Source organism: Gouania willdenowi, chromosome 6 (assembly GCF_900634775.1).
Source record: "Gouania willdenowi chromosome 6, fGouWil2.1, whole genome shotgun sequence".
NCBI lineage: Eukaryota > Metazoa > Chordata > Actinopteri > Blenniiformes > Gobiesocidae > Gouania > Gouania willdenowi.
This window is the reverse complement of record NC_041049.1, coordinates 33,176,842-33,200,809: the sequence shown is the minus strand read 5'-3', so window position 1 is coordinate 33,200,809 and position 23,968 is coordinate 33,176,842. Positions and strand designations below refer to the sequence as shown.

The window sequence follows — 23,968 nt, the reverse complement described above, 5'->3', positions numbered from 1 at the left end:
CGTGTGCCAAGGGGGACTGAACACTTTTACACTTGGATCCAATTAATTTCATCTCCACACGCCACACATGTTGACTCACTAGGAGAGTAAGGAGAGGAAGTGAAGGTTGGAAGGAGGCGGAGATGTCGATGAGGCGAGTGGGAATCAGAGTTAGAGGAGGTGTAGGGATGGGCAAAGGTTAGGGAATCTTAGAATTCCTGAACATTTTCATTGAGTTTCTACAAGGGGAGAGGAAAATGCAATTACTCATGCCCTCCTAGTCGTTAGTACAAGTGACTTTGCCCTGTGGCAACCAGCGCTCTCATTCTTTATGCAAATAGCAACTTGTTGTGCATTTTAGCAGGCACATGGTGTGTGCTAACTGGGTTTGTAAAGGAGGAGATGAACCGGGTGTGTTGCCCTTGCGTCTCCAGAGAAAGTGAGAATAATGAAAACCTCTGCTGGGACTTCAAAGCAAACGGCTGGTCATTTCCTGCGCTGATAGCTGATATGAGCCTTCATGTCCAGGCAACACACACGCACACACTTAGTCACACAATCTTAGCCAACAAAAGCCAGGCCAATGAACACTTGCTTTGATGGTCCAGAGGAGCCAAGAAGGAGATGAAACAAGTCTTTGGAAGTAAAACTGATTTAAACAACCTTTGTGTGTCCTAAAGCTTTCCACAGCTTGGGGGTCAACTTCAGTGAAATGCCTGACATCAGCAGATGATAGCACTACAGAGTTTTGATCAAACTGACATTTGGCATTACAGTAAAAACGTACTGACTAGTCTTTCTGCACCTGTTTTTAGCTCAACCATAAGGGCTTATTTAGGGTGACAATATCTTGATTTCCAAAAAAGAAGACACATGGCCTGACCTTGACATATTAGATAGTCTAATATGCCAAATGTTGGCGTTTCCACATTAAAGCAAATTTGTGTGATAAATTGAAAGCCTTTTCATTTTGGTTTAAAAATCTTAGCCTAATGGAGTTCATGTAACACCATATACCAGCTGTAGATCAGTGTGTTATTTATGGTGTGCTGAGGACAAATTGCTGATATCATCTGAGCAGAAGAACCTCCATGTCTGATTTTGAGTTAGTAATTATTTAGTGCTTTCTTATTGCATATTTCATTTTTTATCTTTTGTCAGCTGATTAAGTTTCCCTATGACATTGGAAAATTGGGAAACACTTTACTTAAAGTTTTATACATAAGGCTGACATTACGTTGTCATTATCTGTCGATAGCATGAATAAGGCGTCATAAAGGATGTCATTAAGTGTGGTTTGCTAAGTTCTGACAACTTTGGAGATATGTTGGCATTTTTTGGGTTAGGTGGAGGGATCTAGTGAGGATAGGTAGGGTAACTTTGGGTTAGAGTAATGAATGACACGCAATGACAGGGTTCATGACACCTTATTCATGCTAATGATTATAATGTATATGTATAAATCTTCAAGTAAAGTGTTACCGAAAATTGCAGCCAAAAAGATTAGACAGACTTTCAGTTTGTGTGCTATCCACCTCAGTCATTTTAAACTCAAAACTAAGTCAAAGCTCGCTGAGGAGTGATCTATGAGACGGGGACAGAGGTGCTAGGGCTGCACACTATACTAATACAAACAAGGCTGCCTCTGGTGTATCTCATCTCGTATCATCTCTTTCTGTTATGAAAGCTGCACTGCCCTCAGAATTTTTGTGACCTATTGTACGAGTGCACGTTTACATCCAGAGGCAGACTCAGGCGTGTCTGATTTAAGACACACATAAAGGAACACACATCTGTTTCCATTCAGGATGCCTGGAATTCTTCCCTTGTTCAGCTCACATTACTTTGCGAGTTCTAATGCTGAATGGAAAGATTATTAGATAAACTCTACCACTCAACACTATGCCTCACTCACTCAACACTAAACTAGAGACTTGAGATGAAATGTGGGAGTGTATAGTAGATACTCCTGAGGTTACAGGTACTATATCAATACATCAACCTTTGCTTACAGTTGGGGTTTCAAGCAGTTGTTTTCTTGCTCGCTCAAGTTTCTACAAAACCAAAAGATGTTATTTCATATGATTACCTAATAATTTTTAACCAAACAGATAACAGTAGAACTAGGGTTGGGCATTGTTTGGATTTTACCAATTTTGATTCCGATTCTCAATTTCGATTCCGATTCCTGTTCTAAATGATTCTCGATTCCGATTGTTTGAGTTGTGCAGGTCAACAGGTCACAGATTTCACAGGATAATTTTTTATTTTGAAAAAGCCTTTAAACAGGTATTTTTTTTTATTAATTCACTTAGTTGATACAGTTTAATTTGGTTGCTGTAATGTAACTAGGGTATTCAGTTACAAAGGTCCCAAACTGTAGCTGTAAAAGTGAAACATGCTGAAATAAAACTACAAACAAGTTGTCAGCAGTCAAAAAACAAAGAGCTACAGCCCAGGTAAAATTGAAACTAAATAAAACAAACTCAAACAAACCCTGGAACAGTCATGTGACAAATCAATCATTAGTTCTTCTTGAGAAAGATTATTATTATTCTGGATACAGTGGAAACAGAAACTATAAAAAAATAGTTATATTGTGAACCTATTCATATTGTAGGGAACATATTATATACAAATATGTAATTGGAGTCTGTCTAAAGCCACAAAAAAACACCTCTTTAAAAAGAAAATAGACTAATATAAGACCTCTTTACTGTTATTTGAGTCATTCTGCGCTTTCGCGACTTGTGGCGATGACACGCCAGAGACACACACACACACACGCCAGAGACACGCACGCGCCAGAGAGAGACACACACACACACACACACACAAGTCGCGTTCTGAACACATCTTATACAAGCCCTGCGTAAACAAACAGAGCAAGCCGCGAAAACAAACTAGTACGGGCATTTAGGAATCGAAAAAAAGAATCAAAATGCAAACATCTTTGTAGCGGTTCTGAAACCGGACGTTGGGAACCGGTTCCTATTTGGAACCGGTTCTCAGTGCCCAACCCTAAGTAGAACTAATAGAGCAGCTGAGCAGACCTGTAGAGTTTAGAGGAAAGACATGCACATCGACGGCTCTAAACCAGCATACTGGATCAAAAAGCAGTACAGTGAAAAAAGTGATATATCCGCACAAATGTGATGCTCACCGGCAACTGTAGAGTTCCAAACTTTATTTGGCCATTCATCCATATAAGTCAAAGGAGCACATTTCCGGAAATTCCTTCTACCACAAATTAAATTCTAGACAGTTTTAAAGCAGTTCAACATACAAATAAAATATTGTCTCAAACAGTTGTGAGCACTAAGGTATTGTCAGTTAATATCTATTTTTCTTTTTTTCTCTATTTTCTTGCTTTTTATGATGTCTATATTCTTTGTTTTGTGGAAATTGGCCTGGCCAGGGACAAGGGCTGTAAATTAGCCTGAGCTACAAGCCCAATATACTACTCATTTTCCTCTTTATCTGAGACAATGATGTTTGTATTGTCCCTGATAAATAAATTCATAATTTCTTAATTGTGTTTAATGGGCCTTCATATCTCATGAGTTCAGAACACGTACAGGAAAAGTGTTTAAATACTTGTTTGAATTATTTTTTTGTTAGAATTTTTTTTAAGGTATAAGAAAATAATTTTTCCGACTTTGGATCTTTTGTCTGTTAAGTTGGTCCTCCAGGATAAGATCACATGGTCAAAGGTCCCAACCAGTGTGTAGACCCCTGGCTTAGTGACCCCTGATGTAGAGGTTTATACAGCATAAAGTTCACATAGTTTGGAAGAGGAAAGCCTGCCCAAAGAATATCAGGTCTGCCAGTCACAGAGCAGTAGATTCCTTAAAGGAAGATTTAAGATCTACTCTGACATAAAGAAAAGTATAAGCTTTTAGTGGGATTCTATTTATTTTTACAGAATAAAACATGTAGAAGATTCCGCTTGACAGCAACCAATCAAACTGTGACTCTTGAACGTGTCCTTTTTTTTTTATATTTCTGAATGTACCATGTCCCATTCCCTCAACCAATTCTCTAATCCGGAGGGCTTGACAGAATGATGTCTTCAGCCAAAATCACCTTGTCTACCTCGCCTCCCCAAGAGATGGAACGCCAGTGATGTAGACGATTCAATCAGAGGAGTCAAAGAGCAGATCACAGACAACACTGCTGCAGCCCCATTACCCCAGCTCTCAGTTACCGCTTGCAGCTCTTGGCTTGAGCCCCCACCTAATGGGCCATAATATAATTTTACGCTGTGTTCCAGCTCTTTATGCGAGCTCTAAACATAACTCTGTCGCCAAGGCACAATAAAAACAGACATATTTCTTTATTACTCCTCACAAAGCACATCACCAGATCTGAGGACCCCTGCAAAGAAAACTAATATCTGCAGGATCTGTCTTTCCTTTGCCTCATTTAAAGCAGGCGTACATACAGTTATTAGACTAAGCCGCACTCGGCTGGCTTCACCTCTCTGCGTCATTCATTCAAAGTGTAATGGATGGTATATTATAATGAAATAGATTCAAAGCCATAATCGTAAATAGCCTGCTCAAAAGCCAATTTTTTCAACATGTTTGCATGTCCATCTTGCTTCACGCAATGAGGTGCCGCATGTTTAATTCAGAGCTATTGCAATTTGCAAGTTAGTCGTGACTGCATGAGTAAAACAGCGGTCGGCAACCCATTGCTAACCCTGATATTCTCTTTGACTCACCAAATAATCACACTGCACACCTTGGTGCATAAAGTCATGCCGAGCGCTGGCAGGTTCATTACTCTGTGTGATAGCAGGAAAGGCAAATGTCGCCTGGGTTCTGTGCTTTCGGGGCAGTTTTCTTGCTTCATCTCAGGGGGTAAATACTGTGCTTGTTCGATTCTCCAGATGAACAGAAATTCACTTCAACTAAGGCAAGTTATTATCCATAATCATCCACTGAACAGGGTATACATACCATTGTCCTTCACTCCTACACATTGCATCAGATCAGCTCATTTTCACTGTATGGGTCTGACAAGATATGAGCGCACACGGAGGTATAAATGTACGGAAGTGGATTCCTGTGTGCACATGTGCAAAATCCAATCTCTCACATAGAGGAGGAGAGACAGGCACGCTGACATGCTCCGAACTCAAAGGAACCGTGTTTGTGTCCATGGATGAAATGACAGGATTAAGGGCGTATTTGAAGACCTGCTGAAATGGTTGATAATGTGGAGTGTGGTTTAACGTCAAGCTGCTCACAGTGTAAACTGCCAAATGGTTTGACTAATGGAAACACGGACAAGCTTTTCCTGTGTGACCAACGTGAACACATGGATTTTAAGTCTATTGTCTCTAACTGAAGCTCATGAATGCATGAAACCCAGCATCCTGGAAAACAGCAAGATCATTGTTAAGGCAACAACCCCTAAAGATAATACTAATTACTGCCATCACCATACTACCATCTCACTCAGTCTGACAACCTAGTCCTAATTACCAACAATCACCAATTTCAGGCTCCATTTCATTATTTATAATATAAATTCACAAAAACAAGATTCTTTAGTGTCTCTAAACAGAAAATATGTGACAGTTAAGAGAAGAACATCCATAGCTGTTGCTGGATAGTTCAGATCTAGAGAAGCGGGTGGAGTTTTACCTTTTTTTTTCAAGATGGGGCATCCAAAGTACAAATACAGGTTGGGGTCACACACCAATCCCAGTTTACAGCTACTCATGTCAGTGTTGGTAATTCTAAATGCAGAATTCACATTTTTCCAGGCTGATTTGTCACTACTACTTATAGAAGGAGCATCACAGTTAAAGGTAAATATCACTGACCTTTTAGGTAAAGTGCAAATCACCAACATTAACATACAAAAAACTAAATAAATAGTTAAGAGTCTTCAAAATCCGTCTTTCCCCCAAAAAAACTGCAAACACTGCCGAGTAAACTTGGATTGAGGAAGAGCATTTAAGGAGGTAATCGGGAGGGCGGTGCATGAACTTCCTTTTTGAAAAACCATAGGAAGTATTTTACAAGATAAGGAAGTGCATTATCTGGTCTTCGTTTCCCTGCTTGCTCCTGTTTTCCTGCCAAAAATGCTTCAGGATGCATTTGATAACACTGGCCATGGATGCAGTTCAATGACAAGAACATTTATTTATTCCTCCATCAAACCCAGTGGTAAGTGACTTATTTGCTGCTTTGTGAATAGAATAAACAAACAGCAGCATTGAACTTTTCATCCAGTAGGAGGTATTAATAAAGATAATGAAAAATCTAAAGTCAATCTTCAGTAGGTCATGAAAGTGAAGTGTTTAAAAGTGCAGAGGGAAAACGCTGTTGCAACATATATGGATGATGTAGTTCTTTATCTGCACACCCTGAGACAATAGACGAAACAACAAAAACCTTTCAAAAGAAAAGTTACACAACTAAAAACTGTATGGGAACATTTTCAGATTCATTTTATTGAGAAAACTAAGTGGTAGTGGTGGTTTAATAGGTGGTAATGCTAGAAAGGGAAATTGTCACAACAATTTAGTATGCTAAGCTTTTTCTTTATCTAAAAAATAGATATTTAAACATAGTTAATAGTTTTACACTCATATCCATAAACTTAAGAAATGCTGCCAAATGTGCTTTTTAAAAATAAGTGGTTACTGGAAACAATCTGGTTCAAAGACTTGTAACTCACTACTGCCCAATACACACTACAAGTGTGATTCTGGGGGAGAAAAAACATCCCCTTTTTAAAAAAAAAAAGCATACTTCCCCTTGAGTTTGCTCAGGCAAACACTGCAACACACTGAAATTAGGTCTGTTCCAATTTTGGACTGAGACCCATAAATTTAGAACACCTGCTTCGAATGTAAACCAGAATGTGAAGCCCGCTATAAATCTCTTAAATTTATGCTCATGTGTTGATGTCAGTGTACAATAATACATATATATATATATATATATACCATATTTTTCAGACTATAAGGCGCACCGGATTATAAGGCACCACAGTTTGTTATTATTATTATTATTATTATTATTATTAAGACGCATTAAGCGAAATAAAAGTCAGATAAGTCAAACTTTATTCAACTCATTAACAATAAATCTCAACATTGTTCAGGTTTATCACATAAAATACAGAACATCACACTCACTTTTTCAGTTCAGTATGTTGAAGCACAGTAGTTAATTTCATATATAAGGCGCACCTGATAAGGCGCACTGTCGATTTTTGAGAAAATTAAAGAATTTTAAGTGCGCCTTATAGTCCAAAAAATACGGTATATACATATGCAATTACATGTAAATATGTTGGATATATTTTGGAAAGATAACTAGTACTAAAGCTAAAGGTAAAAGGGGGAGAAAGACCGCAAAGTTTCTTTTGTCTGAACTAAACCAAATGTTCACCTTCTTAACATTCAACACCCCCCCCCCCCCCACACACACACACACTCTGAATAGAAACCAAGGAACATGAACCAGCATGAAGCTCTGTAGTTGTGAAACATCTATATGTTCACAAGTTCAAGTGGAACAATCAGCTGAACTATAAAGCACAAAGATACAATCTGATGTTGGTACCTCATGACTGTCCTGGGCAGAATATTTTGTAATTGTTGACAAACAACTTCTCTATATAGATATCATTCCTCACAAAATAATTACCAACTATGAATTTCACATTCTCTTTATTCTTCCTCCACTTTCTGGCACCTCATTTTCCAGGCAAAATGTAAAATATTTTTCAAATAGTTTAATTAGTTTACCTTAGACGTCCCATCTGTTGTTCTGCTGAAGCTCGACAAGAAATCCTAAATTTATTATCCTGGATATATCCGTAGTTAAATATAGTCCATCTCAAATTATTGGACAGCGTTTGCTTACTCTTCAGGCAGCTTCTTCCTCTGTTCCTGCTCCCATGTTTTTTTCCTCCTACTCACCATGAATATTCCTGGTTACAGCACTCTTCAAACAGCCAGCATCTTTTTCAATGGCCTCCTGTAGCTAATATTCTGTAGACAGCTGTCCAGTCAGTAGTCTTCTCAGAAATGAAACAACATTCAAAAGGCATTGAGAATTGAGCAAACACCATGAGCCTTTAACTTTTTCAAGGAAATTATTTTAGGTTTTTAATGGCTGCATATTAAATAAATTTACATAGATAGGAGTGTCTTTTTTCTTTTTTTAATGGAGAAACTTAAAAACGTGGTTCTTCATCTAACAACGCTGACTCTTGTTGGCCTTTCTTAACATCTGGCTGCCAAAGAGTATCCTGCCAAAGTGAAATGGGCTCAGGAAGCTAGTGTAAAAATCTTCTATTCCTGCTCCAGGTAAACGTTGCAAAAACTGGTCAAATCATTGTCAATTATCTGCAGCTTTGACACGAAAATGTTGGAGGGGCTTGTCTGGTTCATCTTTCAATGTTAATTCTCTTACAATAGGCACAACTCCACAGTTTATGTTCTAATGAAGACAACAGCCAGCACCAGCCTCCCAAAGGTGCAGATGGGGCGATTAACTCAACAGGCAAGTCTTAACAAATCCTCTGAGATAACTATTGCATAATTTTGTTGCTTTAAAGGAAAACTTACCTCTGAGTAAAAGCCAATAATCCTCCAAAAAGTTGATGCAAACAAAAACCATCTGCCTTGTGTGTACAAATTTTAGTTACAGCACATCTTGCTGGTGAACAAAGACTCTTGTGTCTATGATTCGGAGTAAATTCAGGATGAGCTAAAGGAAAATCTCATGCTTGGCACGCTGTAATTCAAAAAAGGAACAAGAATGTACCGAAGCAATCTTCTAAAGTGCTGAGCATTTCCATGACAGCTGCACAGCCAAGGCCTTGTTTTCCTGGGCTGGAGTGGAGCGGTGCATGTGGCCCGAAGGCCGGATCCCTTCCAACTGTGCCCTGGCAAGCAAACGTTAAGCCCAGTCAGCCTCGACAGCTTGGATATTCACAGGAGTGGTAAATAAACTGAAGTGCTGCAGTACCAGGTTAAAGTCTGAGGATGATGAGTCAGGAACAAGGTGTTTTTTTTTTGGTACCGCACAAGCTTGACATTTGCGATGTTTGGAGTTCCAAACCAAACCTGGGTGGTGAAGATTAAGTTTACGGCTGGCATGTAAGGAGAAAAAAACAAGGTTTTGCACCAAAGGGGTGCATCACCATTTAGAATAGTAATACACCAATATGGTATTTTCTTACAATCTATCAATTATCCGATAATTAAGAAATGTACAATACCGCGTCCTTAATACTGTGACAATATCCTACCGTGAAATTTTGATGTGATAATTTTGATAACCAAAGGGCTGGGGGTTCGAATCCCACACTATCTGAGTTATTGTGGTTGTGTCCTTGGGCAAAACACTTTACCCACATTGCCTCGTATGAATGGCTATGAATTGTGCATGAATGTTGGTGGTGGTCAGAGGGGCCGTCGGCGTGAAATGGCAGCCACACTTCTGTCAGTATGTGGCTACATTGTAGCTTACCACCACCGGTATGACTGATGTGAGTAACTGGTGTGAATGAATAATGGTTTCTGTACGTGCTTTCAGTCTCCTCCAAAAAAGTGCTATATAAATCCAAGCCATTATTATTATTATATCATTGCATCCCAAGTGTTTACATTCGTCCAAAGTAGGGATGCGCAATATTGGATTTCTGAACAATATCCGATTTGCCAATATTTTACAAATCATGTGGCTAATAACTCATACCGATACTCTTTTCCCTACACCTACGTAATTTATCTAGTTTCTGTAGTGAAATTAATATACAAAATTAATCTGCATACATTTTATTATGTTGGCCTGCTGGCAAATGCAGATAAGACAAGGCTGAAAATTATGTAACATAAGTAATCATTCCTTGTGCAAATTAAGAAAAATATTTAAATTTTGTTATGTAGAACATACCATTTTTATTTATGGCAATTGTTTTTAAACTAAATAATGACGTTACTTGCTGTTTCGAGTTAAGGTCAGCAGCGCATCATTTGCACCACACAGCGTTGATGGTGCACTGCTTTCCACTCCTGACAAGCTTGATTATGGTCCAGAACCTCTTTGAAGCCACCGTCCATGGCCTCATCAAACTTCTCACATGTCCGGGTTTTTGCCTCTGCGACCGCTATGGGTGCACTCCGCGACAGGCAGCGACTACTGTACAACTACAGCACTGATCAGCCGCCTCGACAACAGAGGCATGGAACATGGCCCACTCGGACTCAAATTTCCCCTGCCTCCCCCGAGACATGGTTGAAGCTTTCACGGAGGTGGGAGTTGACGCTCCTTCTGATGGGAGACAGTCCCAGTAGACCCTCACAATACTTTTGGGTCTGCCAGGTCTAACTGGCATTTTCCCCTGCCATCGGAGCCAACTCACCACCAGGTGGTGATCAGTTGACAGCTCCGCCCCTCTCTTCTGAAACTTAATACAAATGCCAATATTGGTCGATACCGATAATGTGCATCACTAGTCAGAAGAACTTGTTTGGTCACGAAACAATAAAAATGCACATTATTATATATTCATTGTCCAGTTAAATTATTGGGGCTATCAGAAACCAGTCACATGGTAACATTCATTTTTAGAACCATAACACTAACTGGGTAAACTGCTCAATTCAACAAAATCTTAGCATTTTCCTGGTCCAAAAGATACAAGAGCAGGATGAGGGAACTGTTTTAACTGTTTTGGGATGTCAGCCAGTTGTTCTGATAAGTTGAATATTTATATTATGCAGGGCTCTCAAATAGTATGAAGTTAGAGCTTTGATGTACAACCGAACCAGTTGCAGACAGTAACTGGGGGCATTTTCTTGCCTGAAATTGAATTACTGACATTGTTGGTGAGTTATGGTATCTCCCAAGTGTCTACTTCTGTCAATCATCATTTGATAAACTCTTTCAAGATCTCATTTGCATTAGCTCCTATCCCATCGACTGCTTTAACACATGAAAAAATAAGGCTTTGCTATATAGACACTAATTTACTTTGTGGGATTCTACCCCTCCTGTTAACTTAGAAAGGTACAATAAAACTTGGCCTAAACAGAGAGTGTTGGGCTTCGTCAAAAAGATAGGGATAGAAGTTGTTTTACCTCTGCTATTAGCCAGCAGGGGACCTGGGTAATTGCTCAAATCCCACTGTGGAAAAGGAGGACAGAGGGCATGAAGGCAGAGCAGGCCAGGCAAAGTGAGACAATGCTTACACTAGTGGGGGAATGAAAGTGAAGCAATTAACCCACACAGAAGGAAAAGCAGGCAAACAGAAAAATGCTCCATGGAGAAAGACCTACTATAAGACCATTAACAGGACAAGGTGCAACATGTCAGGCAGGAGCCAGTGGAGCCATGTCTGGGTGAAAAGTAACACAAAAATATTGAACATTAAATTACCTCTAAAAACCTATAGAAGGCAGGGTCGACAGCAGCCATAGAAGAAGGTTTAATAGCCGACTTCCCTTCAGACGCGTTTATTGATGGACTAAGTTAGTGAAACCAAAACTGTACAAAGTCTAGGACCTTTTTATACATAAAATATACTATACAGACTCATCAATGAAAGTTGGACATGGGACTTTAATAAATGTCTTCATTAGGGCTCTTCTTTTATCCAGTGTTCTTCTTTCTTCTTTGGAGGAGGAAATCCTACTTCCCATGTACGAACAAACACTAAATTGAGTCTCATGCCAAATTGCCTCAGTTGTAAAAACCAGGCAACAGTCCCAAAGGTGGCGCTATAGCAAGCTTCTATATTTTAAAGGTTTGAAAAGTAATTGCAAAAAAACATGGTGGAACTTTCATCAAAATGTAGTCCAATACCAAGGAAAAGTTTGTACATTTGAACCTATTGGAAAGTCCATCACTCTGTTTTTCCAAAAACTGTAAAACACATTTTACCTATCCACTCCCTCAATTTTTTAAATTTCTTTATTTATTTATTTTTTTATAGTGTTTTCCGCTCTCATGCTAATAATTGGAGTCAATGTAAAAATGTAGTTTAAAACATCAGTTTTGCACTTATGGCGCCAATAAAAAAACGTCTCCATGCGTGGACAGCTGTTTGAAATCTGCCTTTTAACGCTACCAGCTGCTGTCTTGTGCACAGGCTTGGTCAACTAGTGAAGTTACATTTCCAATTCTCAATTAGCTCAGTGACATGGAGAATGTTCCATCATTAAATAGTTTGACTCATTGATTTATTGACTAATCATTGCAGCTGTAGAATTCCTATAATGATATGGACCTTTTAAACATATGTACCGCAGCGTTGTCTCTTACTAAATAACTAATTGACATAGAGCATCGTCTTTTGTGCCAGAAATTGCGAGTTAAACTGCGACTGATGTAAAATGCACATTAGAATGCAACTTTTCATTCATCTTTATACACTCAACCACCTGAAGACAGTAGAATGGCCATCTTCTGATTGAAAGGTTATGGGTTCCATCTAGGGGTGGGTGATATGGGAAAAAAATCAAATCACATTTTTTTCTTTGTAAAATCACGATCATGATTTTGTTTTGTTATTTTAAAGTTATTTACCAATGAAACCAATTCACCTACTTAAAATCATCACCCTAAATAGAAAAAAGGAATAAAAAATAATTTAAGACAAGGTCATTTTCAAATAATTTTTTTAATTGTATGTAAGCAATTTATCAAACTGGTTCCAAGTACAATTAACAAACAAAAAGGCTGACATGTTCTCTTAGTCACACACAGTCTTTTCACTTTAACTAAAGTAGTGTGGCATTAGCATTAGCAACACATGCTACATAACAAGGCGGCAGATCAGTCTAGTGATTTCCATTGTTATTGAGGTAATACACTCATGTTAATAAAATCCTACTTTAAGAAGTGTTTGAACATCTCATTTCACACAGTTTAGACAATCATATCCTTTACAAGATAAAACGTTACTGCTTTGGTTACATTAGGCCTGGGTGATATGGACCAATATTCATATCTCAATATTTTTCCTCAAAATGGCAATAGGTGATATAAACTCCAATTATTTATTTTTTTCAATAGTTTTACAAGAAAAACAATAATGGGTCAAAGTCAGTGGCGCCACAAAGACCCTTTAACTAATCACTAGCAGTCACTTTTGACTTTTTCCTTCATTAAGGCTGAAATGTGATTAAATGATGTAGTGTTGCTTTTTTCAGGGCAGCTCTGAGTTGCTGAAAGTAGTTTTTAAAGTAAATCACATTCAGGACACTGTCTCTTTAAGAATGTGTAAACAGCCCTGCTAGCTACAGCAGCAGCAGATCTCTGCTGAGGAGCTACAGAGAGTTAGTTATAGAAGAGAAATACATGCAGTGTTTTCTCAAATGTCTCTCAGTGCTTCAACACTCAGAACTGATGGAGTTTAACAGACAGACAGACATCTGCACTGAGCCTCTGACAGACAGTTGCTAACACAGGAAGCAGCACAGCTAACTCTGTGTGTTTGTGCACTGGGAGGGAGGAGGAGCGGAGGGTACTTCTGCCCTGTTTGAGTGCTTCGGTGTCTGTAATGCTGACATGCTGACTAGCTGTGATTTGGCAGAGGAAAAAACCTTTGGATGTGATGTGTATGGACCACAGACATATGACGCAGACACGGCGCCGCAAGGGTTAAAATGTGATACCTGTAAATACAAAACAAAAACGCTCTCCCTGCTTCCACATGAAAAGGTGGAAAACGTTGTAGTAAACATTACAGGCCTCTATGTGGCGCTGTAACGCTGTCATAGAAATACTCCGAAACAGGGAAGAAGACACTTAAAGAAAGGCAGCATTTATTTAGAAGCATGTATTGATTAGAAGTGGAGGTTTTTTTTTTTATTTCTTAATTTGGTCATAAAGAGAACCACCAGATGATTTTTAAGGCTGTGCTACAGTTCCTGCATGACACAGGAATGTACGGGATGATCTTGCCATTAAAATAAAGACCAGTGGAGCGCATCTACTCTGCCGTAAATACAGTAGAAGAAGATGAAAGAGATGGAGACAAAGACATGACAGGAGATTTGCTTGTAGACTGATGACTAGGTAAAGCTTCTGCTTTGTTGCCATTGTTAATGTTGTTGTTGTTGTGGGGGGGTCGCACATGCGGGTTAAGAGAGAGGTGGGGCTATGGCGTCATTGTTTGCAGAGTATGTGTATACGCCGTTTGCACGGCGACCCAGCGGGTAGCTTTTACAGACTTTCATACTCTGGGACACGTTTTCAGTTGTTATCCTATCCAGCTTCCAAATGGTCATTGCCGCGTTGACGCAAGGCATTAACGATAAAAAACTTGATCGTTTAGACGACAACCCGTCTCAGTGTGAACGGGGCCTCAGAGAATTAGCGCCTTGCGCTAGTTCCTTGCATGGGAGCTCTGTCTTATTGATGGGTTAATGAGCTGATATTGTAAGGCTACTTTGTCATAAAAGCACTATTTAAATCTAGTAAATTTTGACATTTACTCAAAATTGCCCAATTTTGCCTAAATTGGTCAGCCAATGCTGCACAGCAGCTATAATATCTTTTTTAATTTGGTAGCTACTTTTTTCCCCTGATTCAAAATGTTTCTTACAACTGCTTTTGTTGTATGTTTTTTTTTAATAACGCTGAGGATTCAGTCATGTCTTTTCTGGAGTACTGAGAAATTAAAAGAACCCCCAAAAATGTCTTAGAGTGTGAAAATGAAATATAGAACATATTTTTCTAAGGAAACAACAGATCGAGAGAAGTGGAGCAAAAAGCTGACAGATGACTATATAACTGTTACAATGACAGGGTACGACATGTCTGAGGAATGGGGAAAACGGGTGTTGAAGAATCTAAAAATGACCTTGGATGCTACTCACCAAGGGGAGGTCGACTGTACTGCATGGAGCGTCTGGGCCGTCCAAGTGAAACAGAGGATGGAGGAGGGAGCGACGAAACAGTGAGTTTTGCAGGACAATTGGATCACAGGCTGCCTGAGCCTTGGGCAAACTTAGCCAATTAGCGGCACACCATTGCTGACCTCCGGCTTCATTAAGTGTCTGAGCTGTGGGAAAGGGGAGAGACAGAGTGGATTAAGGGGTGACAAAGTCGACCATCAGCACTGGTCAAGTTCGAATGCACATGTGCACACACAAGGTTGGACTCAAGGTTACACATACACACAATTAACTGTGCGTGAAGCAAAATTCACACATGTTCACAATGGATAGATCACAGTCGCCCCTCCCTGCGGAGTTCACCTCCAGCAGAGGTGGGGTGAAGCCTTGGAGGGCAGGGGGCAAACCGCAGCAACAGGTGTGGCGGCTGGCAGCATGCAATTACCAGGATGAGAGTGTGCTCTTTGTGACAAAAATAACAGCAGATCAGAGAAGAGGCCGACTGCTGTAAGTCCCCAGACATAAGAAGGGGAAGGGGAGGACAGATCTCTCCAGTTTTCACCAATAATCTCTCAGCAACAGAGCACAGAGGAAAAAAACCCATTGCAGACCTAAAACAGCTCTAATGCCAAAGCAGTGATGCAACATCTTCACCCCAGATGGATTCATAACCCACGTCATTCAGTAAAGTGAGGCCTCTGTGTTCATCAATGACATTTAGTATTATACAAACTGTTAGAGGTGTCTTGATCCAATATTGATATTTGATATCGGTCCATTATCAGCCAGAAAACGAATATCGGATTTTATCGGACTGCATCTAAAATCACCGATATAAGCTCTGCAATAAAATGTTCTGCTCCAACACTTCTATCCATAGGTGACTGTGTCACACTCCAACAAAGAGACCTACTGTTGCTGACTATTGTTCTCTGTTTGAGGAACATCACTTGATCAATTCTTTTCTAACGTTCCACACTACAAAATAAGCAATAAAAGTCTGATTTGTGCTGATATCGTATCTGATCAATATCGGCATCGGCCGATACGCAAGGCTGCAATATTGGTATCATATCGGAAGTGAAAAAGTTGTTAGGGGACATCCCTACAAACTGTTGCTACTGTCTTTTATCCCTGGAGTAGTTAAACACATGTTTATATAAAACTTTTTTTAAACATAAATTACACACAAATATGTCTATATTTTATGCAATGATGAATTTGTTATTAATTCTTGTAAACTTGTGTGTACTTTATGTACAGCGACATTTTGTTTCTAAATGTTTTCTAATTAGAGCACTTTGACCAATTGTGTTTGTTTAAAGCCCTTCATAGAAATAGCAATATTGCCTGATAAGTTATAACATTATGATGATGTATACAAGATTCCTTTTAAAACAATTGGTTTGTGAGAGTATCAATCAATATCAAAGCTTTTCTAAAAAATATTATTACACCAAAAAAAAGGTGTCCATAAAATTGCTTTGATATTCTCGGCCCATGATGCCTTGAATTTAATTTAATGTTAATGGTTTTCACCTTGTTTGGTTATTGTAATGGTCACTAAAGTAACTAAAGCTGAGAGTTCCTGTTTTTAAGGCGATGAGAAGATGGAGGTCAACAATAGACAAAAAGCCAGGATTGTTTTGTTGTTTGTGCTTTTAGCCAAGTGCTCAATTCAAGCTGCATCACTGCAAACAGCAAACAGCTGCTACTGCATGAGCTTCTTCTGGCAGATATGGTGTTGTTTGAAAAGAAAGGAAACAAAGCAAATCAAAGTTTAAAATCAATCTCCCGCTCTGGTGTAAAGCATTGTTTCAGTTTTTGGATAATAATCGGAGAGATTCAAAGTCGACTTTGTGGTCAACAAATGAATCCTTAGAGGAATGGACAGAATGGGTAATCCCTTTCTGTATATATTATAGCTGTCAAATCTTTTGCAATATCTTATTGATACCTATAATAATTTCATGGCACAGTAGGCAGTTGTTTGATTTATTGATGTGTGAGATTAGCATTTGTTATGTTTGTTTTCTTCTGTTTTATTTGAAGGTTTTCACCTTTCTGATGCTGACACTAACTGTTAAAGCAGACAAGAGGAAGAGAGAAATGACTTAATCCTCAAAATAAAACAATGTGAAAGAAGTAAAAGCAGTGAATCCAGTTTATTTTGGATGCATACTCAATCCCTTTCAAGCGGGGAGCTGCACTGAAATGAAGAACTTGACAGATATACAACACAAAAGCTGTTACATTTGCTGAGTTAGCAATAACAAAGGACAAAGTTCCACATCCACAGTACCCGCAAATATACTGTACAACTACTTCAATGACTTTGGCTGCTTGAAACCTAAAATATAGTCACTTTTCACAGATAGTACAAGAAATATGACGCAGCAGAGAGACGACTTCTACCTTCTGACATGTTCTCTGCACTGTACACAGTCAGTTCTATCCCCATGTTCCTTCCTGCATAACAGCATGTTTAACAAAGCCTTAGCTAAAAGCATGCTCTGCTGTTAGCCGGTTAAAAGCAGAAAAGATGATGTTTGATTATGTTGTTATGACTTTATAGTTTGGCTCACACATAGGGAATATGCAGTTTAGCACCGACCTATAGTGGCTTCAAATAAGTTGGTTCCTTGTAAAGGAAATATTCATTTAAAAAAGAAAGTACTAAACCTTTGTTCAATACATTTAGTGGAACAAAGTTGCATATATTGTACGTTCATTTCATATTGTCACAACGACACAATTAACGATTGTCATTAACTCAGAAATTTTAATCGTTTCACAGCACTAATATTTAATATTGAGACACAGTCAAGAATTTGAAAGCAGTGGAGAATTTCATACATACGCAAAAACCTCCACAGCACTTTTGAACTCTAGGAAGGGCTTATGATTCCACTCAATGAGCACCGACAGCAACAGAGTGTGCTTTTTACATTACAAGAGTGTAAAACACTCTTGTAAAACAAGAGATGTACACACTCTTGTAACACTTGGGACTTCTGCACTGTAAAAAAAATCAGTAAAATATACAAGACTTTATTATTTAAATAACACCCAAATGCATCAGTGTGGTGACACAGTTATTGGGTTAAACTGTGGAATTAAACAGTCTGATGTTAACATCTGTTAAAAGGATATCTCTGATATTATAGCTATTGTCCATTTGAATCTACAACACCACAATAAATGATAGGAAAGCTGCACTATGAGTATATCAGTAATATCCTGCCCATTTTGGAAAGTTTGCCTTTATTGTATAACATTAGGTTACCTCCCTGTAAACTACATAAAATGCTTTGGTTTTATTATTGTGTGATTTTAATTTAATTTATAAGAATTATGAAGAGAAGACCTTAGTTTTACTTCAAAAGTAATATTTTACATTGTTTAGTCAAGTCAACCCCCATTTATTATGTGAGTAAACTTTAATCTATTTGCCAATGTAATAATTGCTACACCCTAAAAATTGCAATTTTACAGTGTGTGCACATCCGCCTGGCAAAGCAAACCTCAGAATGGAGTGGGCCTAGCTTTGTGGGGGCTTTCTCATTTTCTCCCCCTCTCAGATTACAGCCATGTGATGAGGCCAAAGTAATGTTTGTGTGCTTCGCTGTCAGTGCGGCAATAACGGCTGTCAGAGCGCCGACACGCTCGGCTGCAGAAAAGATACTGGCCTTTTATTTAAAACAAGCCAAGGATAAAAGATCAATGGCCCAATTGGAGCCATGAATTGGAGGGAAAAGTTCACAAACATTGTGGTAGATTATGAGAGGGAGATGTATGAGTGGATGGAGCTGGGTGAGGGGGCATCTTGCTCATCTGGGTGCTGGTGGCTTATTGATCGGCAGAGAGACACTCAGCTCCCAGCCATTCATCACAGGCCACTCTCAGGCCCTCAGATAACTCCTGTGATAGTACTCTGCTGTGGAGCAGCTGCAACTGGCCACATTCATTATCCTCCAAAGTAAGCCCCCTGGCCTGGGAGCAGTGGGAGAAGGGGGGGTTCAAAGCATTTGAACCACAGGAGCTTTGGCAGGTTGGAGCTTCATGAAAAATGATGACCTGACGGACACAACAGAGATGAGAAAGGGTGTTTGCACCAGTAGAAGGAGAAGAATGTGGGACAGCCCCATTGTTTCTACTTGGCTAAACAGTTGGAGAAAGGCTGGTTTATAGCAGATAGCACACAAACACACTGGAAGACAGGCAATGTTGTATCTGCTAACCAGCTCTGTGTGTCTGACACATTACAGCCTCCTCTCTTTACAGAATCACAGCAAGGTTACTTTTGAGGCACTGCTTCTCCGATTTACGTGATGTCATGAACGCCTCACCTGATTGATGTCATTTTTTTTTAATGTATGAGCTTTTTTCACATGCTGATGCCATAAAAAGAGCGAGTGGGTAAAAGCACGCCTAATTTATCAAATTCTGACATTGAGCAAACTTTGGATTGAATGCATACAGGATACAGAAGGTAATATGACACCTTGTGAGCAGAGCTTGTCCAATCTAAATTCAACTCTTTGAAATACCATCTCTTACTGCCTGTAGTAAAAAAGGGCAAACACATCTATGAACTGATGGGACACAGTCAACGGTATTCATGTTACAAGATTTACTGTTAAGAACCAGGTTTTACAGTATTAGTGCTCCATTCCACAGTTTAGCATTATCCCACCCAATTCCTCCTGAGGAGGCGCTATTGTATATTTGACTGTGAGCACAGCTTGTATCTATTTAACAGTATCTTCATCAGTGTCTTTTGTCAACTATTAAGTTCAGCTGTTCTTTGTTTTTTGTTTGATGGCTGACTGTCTATAGGTAGAATAGGAGGCAAAGCATTTCGCTATCACTCTGAAACCAGATTCAATTTTCAATATGCGGATATAAAACCCTCTCTACTTTTAAAGGGACCCTCCACTGTTCTTACAGGTAATAAAAATAATAATTAGAGCTGCAAGCAGTTATGAAAGGTGGCCAAGCCTCCCTGCGCGACACGGCCCCCAGGTTTCGCGGAGCCCACAGAAGTATGTCACGAAGGATGACGGGCTTGGAGCAATCAGGAGAGTCTGTATGTGCAAAGTCTGATGCAGAACACTAGGAGGAGTTCAGTTACAAATATGCCGTAGGAGTGGGCGTGGCCTATATCAGAAGATGCAACATTATTTAAAGAATACGTGGATATAAAGTTTGTGAAGATGTGATTTAAAATGTGAAAATTACAGGCCAAAATGTGCCAATTTTCATGCAAATCTGATCAACTTTAATGTTGCTTGATGTTTCTGTGTTTATAGCGCCCCCTATTGCCACAGAGCCTCTGGTTGACCTCTGACACAAGTGAATTGAGTTTGATGTTGATATCTTTTACTTTGACAAAACTGTGCAACAGTATGTGTTTTTTAGCTAGGTAGAAAACTTTGCTCATTAATAATTTGCGCATATTTTGAACGAACAAAATTTTTTGCACAACTTTTGATAAGGAAAGTCTGGAGATTGGATGAGAAAAGTCTGGTGCAGATAGAGCTTAAACACAAGGAGGACTTCAAAAAAGTAGGTTTTTGATGTGTAGTGACTTACAAAGAGAAATATGCTAATACGATCATTTCTACATTTCATAATAATTTATGAAATGTAGAAATAATTTCTACATTTCATAATAATTTGTTTCGTATTGTTTTCTCATTTTCAATTTGAATATTGGTGCAACCCTAATAATAATAATAATAATAATGGCTTGGAATTATAAATTGCTTTTTTCAATGAGACTCAAAGCACATTAAAGAAACCATTATTTATTCACACCAGTCATACCGGTGGTGGTAAGCCACATTATAGCCACAGCTGGCTGGGACATGCTGACAGAAGCGTAGCTGCCATTTTGCACCTACGCCTCTGACTTCCACCAACATTCATGCACATTTTATACCGATTCATAGGATGCAATGTGGGTAAAGACCCTTAGCCAAGGACACAATGACAAGGATAGAATGGGATTTGAACCGCAAACCCTTTGGTTATTGGACGACCACTGAGCCATGACCGCCCCAGGTTGGGCCTAGAAGCTTCTAAATGTGCTTATTAAAAGATATGTCCTTGAAAAACACATTATTATGGTAAATGGTAAATGGACTTGATTTATATAGGGCTTTATCCCTACACTGAAGTAGTCTCAAAGCGCTTTACATATCAGCTCATTCAACCATTCACACACCAATGGGACATAATATAATAATATAATTATTTTATTGTCTTTTTAAGTTTGGCTTTATAGAATCTGTGGTCCGCTATCATGAATTGCTGCAAAGCATGATGGGTTGATGAGCTATTCCAGCTGAACTTAACTTAAAACAGAACTAAGTCACTTTTTCACCTTAATAAATCTTTCTCGTAGTCCCTGTGAAGGTAATACAAGTGTTTATGGGGTGATTGGGGGGTCTTTCACCTCCCCCTGCTGTCTCTGGCCAGAAAACAGCACTTGTAACTTTCCTACCTCCAACCCGGTGGCAAGACATACTGCTTTACGTCAGCCCAGTACAAACTAATGCTAGACACGGCTGTTTACAAATGCACCATTTCCAAATGTATATCATGGCAGAGCCAGCAATAAAAGCAGAGAAGATCTTTGTCTGAGGAACAGAGCAACTCCATGCAGTGACACCTCAGCAGCAATCACGTACCGTCGTCCCGGCAACAGGCACGCACACACTCACAACCCAGAGCTCCATCAGGCAACACACAAGGAAAATCTATCCATCCATCCATCCATCCATTTTCAGAGCTGCTTTGTCAGCACACAAACTAACACATCACACACATTTCCACACTACCTTCCGTATTACTCCTACATCATTTATTCTACCTATCTCTCTTCCTCATACTGTTCATAAAGTCACATGGGACTATGTGTGAAAACACCCTTAGTGTCACTGAGGTATTTGGATTTTTCAGTGATCGGTTGCTACTGTCTTGGGAGAGCAAAGGTGCACATGTAGCTGTGGGGTGGGGCAGGCAGCGGGGGATGTGGAATTTCTACAACAGTGACATAACCAAAAGGGACCTTTAGGGGGAGCGCTAAGCAAGTTACTTAGTTCTACTTCAACACTGAGCAGCTCATTGACTGAATGGGTTTGTAGCATTAATACTGAGACGTAAAGTGTTTCATGTTTTATCATCTCTAAAGATGTAATTAGGTTCCAGGCAGCTAATTGTTATGCTATGTGTTCTTCTTCTACTTCAGAGGAAATCATCATTCCCATACATGAACAATTACCACATTTTGCACAAATGTCCAGTCCTATGCCAGATGACCTCAGCTGCAAAAAACTGGCCATTAGTCCTAAAGGTGGTGCTACAACAAGCCTCTAAAGTTCAACATTTTGAAAATGTATAACTAATCAACCATATGTGCTACACATCTGCAACTTTAACCAAAATGTCGGCCAAACAATGAACAAACTTTTTTACATTTCATTTATTGCAAAATATGAAGTCCATGACTGTTTTTTTGCTCCAAAAACTATAAAACTTATATACACCATCAGGTTTTGCGTAACACCAAACTTGCTACAGCACATCTTCAGACTGTCCTACACAAATAGTCCACACAATATTTTGATTTACACAGTGCATCAAAATGCTTGACCAGAAATGATGTAATCCTTTACTTGCTTAACACGTTTTCAATATTCATCAAAAAGTGACAATAATTCAGTCATTGTAGATGAGGTTGGTGATCTGACAGGAATCCCCCAAAAGAAAATCAAACATCTACAGCTGGTTCAGTACGCTGCAGCTCAGGTCTGAACTGGCTCCCAGTCAGCCTCAGAATAGACTTTAAAGTTCTGCTGCTGGTGTATAAATCTGTGAATGGGTTTGGTCCAGAATACATCAGTGACATGTTAGTCATGTATGAACCCAGCAGGTCTCTCAGATCTATGGACACAGGTCAATTAGTGGAACCCAGAGCTCACAGTAAACATGGTGATGCTGCTTTTAGTTGTTATGCTGCAAAGAAGTGGAACAAACTGCCAGCAGAGCTGAAGTCAGCATCACATGTGAACATTTTTAAATCAAAGTTAAAGGCACTTTTTTTCTCAACTGCGTATGATTGAGAGAGAGATTTTTGGTCATGTTGTTGTTGATGTTTGTTGAGGAGTTTAAATGTTTTGCTGCCAATTTTAATGTTCTTATTGATTTTAAGCTGTTGAATGTTTTCTGTTGCACTTTTTGATCATGTAAAACACATTGCCTTGTGTATGAAATGCCCTATACAAATAAATTTGCCTTGTCTTGTGTGGAAAATATGTTATCTCAAAAACTGAGGTTTTCTTTTTTTTTTTTACAGCGTTTAGAATTAATGCAAAAATGGCACTTTTATAAATCAGTTTCTCACTTATCGAGCCAATAAAACAAAGTACAAACATCTCCAAGCTGTCTAAATGCAATGTTTTTTGTTTTTTACACATTTTTTTTTTTTTTTTTAACTGAGTTTTTGACAGCTGTTTGAAATCTGCCTCTGAACGCTAACAGCTGCTTTCTTGCACACAGGTTTAGTCAATTAGTGAAGCTACATGTGACATTTCTAATGGCCAATTAGCTCAGTGACATAGAAGATGTTCCATCATGAAATATTCATAGTGCAATAATTATGTGATTGACTCATTGATTTATTGACTAATCATTGCAGCTGTGGAATTCCTATCATGAAGACAAGTTTTAGACATACAGTATGTATATTTATATTAGGGATGTAACAATTCACTCAACTCCCGATACGTTTCGATTCATGATACTGGGTTCACGATACGATTCTCTCACGATTTATTTTACAAAATGGGACTGTAGACATATTTTTTTTTGGGGAAAAAAACTAGAAAATGCTGTACTATTTTTCTTGTATTTTTCATTGTCAAAAGAATTCCTTGATAAACTATTCAAAACAATGCAATTTAACTAAAAATAAATCTTGAATGAAATAAATAAAGGAATAATATAAATGAAAATGAAGTCTATTAATTTAAATTCTGGTTCTATAATAAACAATGCAAAACTGCATAAAAGTTCTTTCTCTTTTAAAAGTGCAACTGAAAA

General features: G+C 38.8%; 1 protein-coding gene across 1 annotated transcript in view; it reads right to left on the bottom strand.

Annotated features, from left to right (window-relative positions):
- plxnb2b (plexin b2b) overlaps positions 1-23,968 on the bottom strand; it is a 275,822-nt gene that overhangs the window by 189,701 nt on the left and 62,153 nt on the right. The window contains exon 2 of the mRNA XM_028448556.1: positions 14,843-15,027. The gene's annotated coding sequence lies outside the window, so the exon portion shown is untranslated. The remainder of the gene's footprint in view (positions 1-14,842; positions 15,028-23,968) is intronic.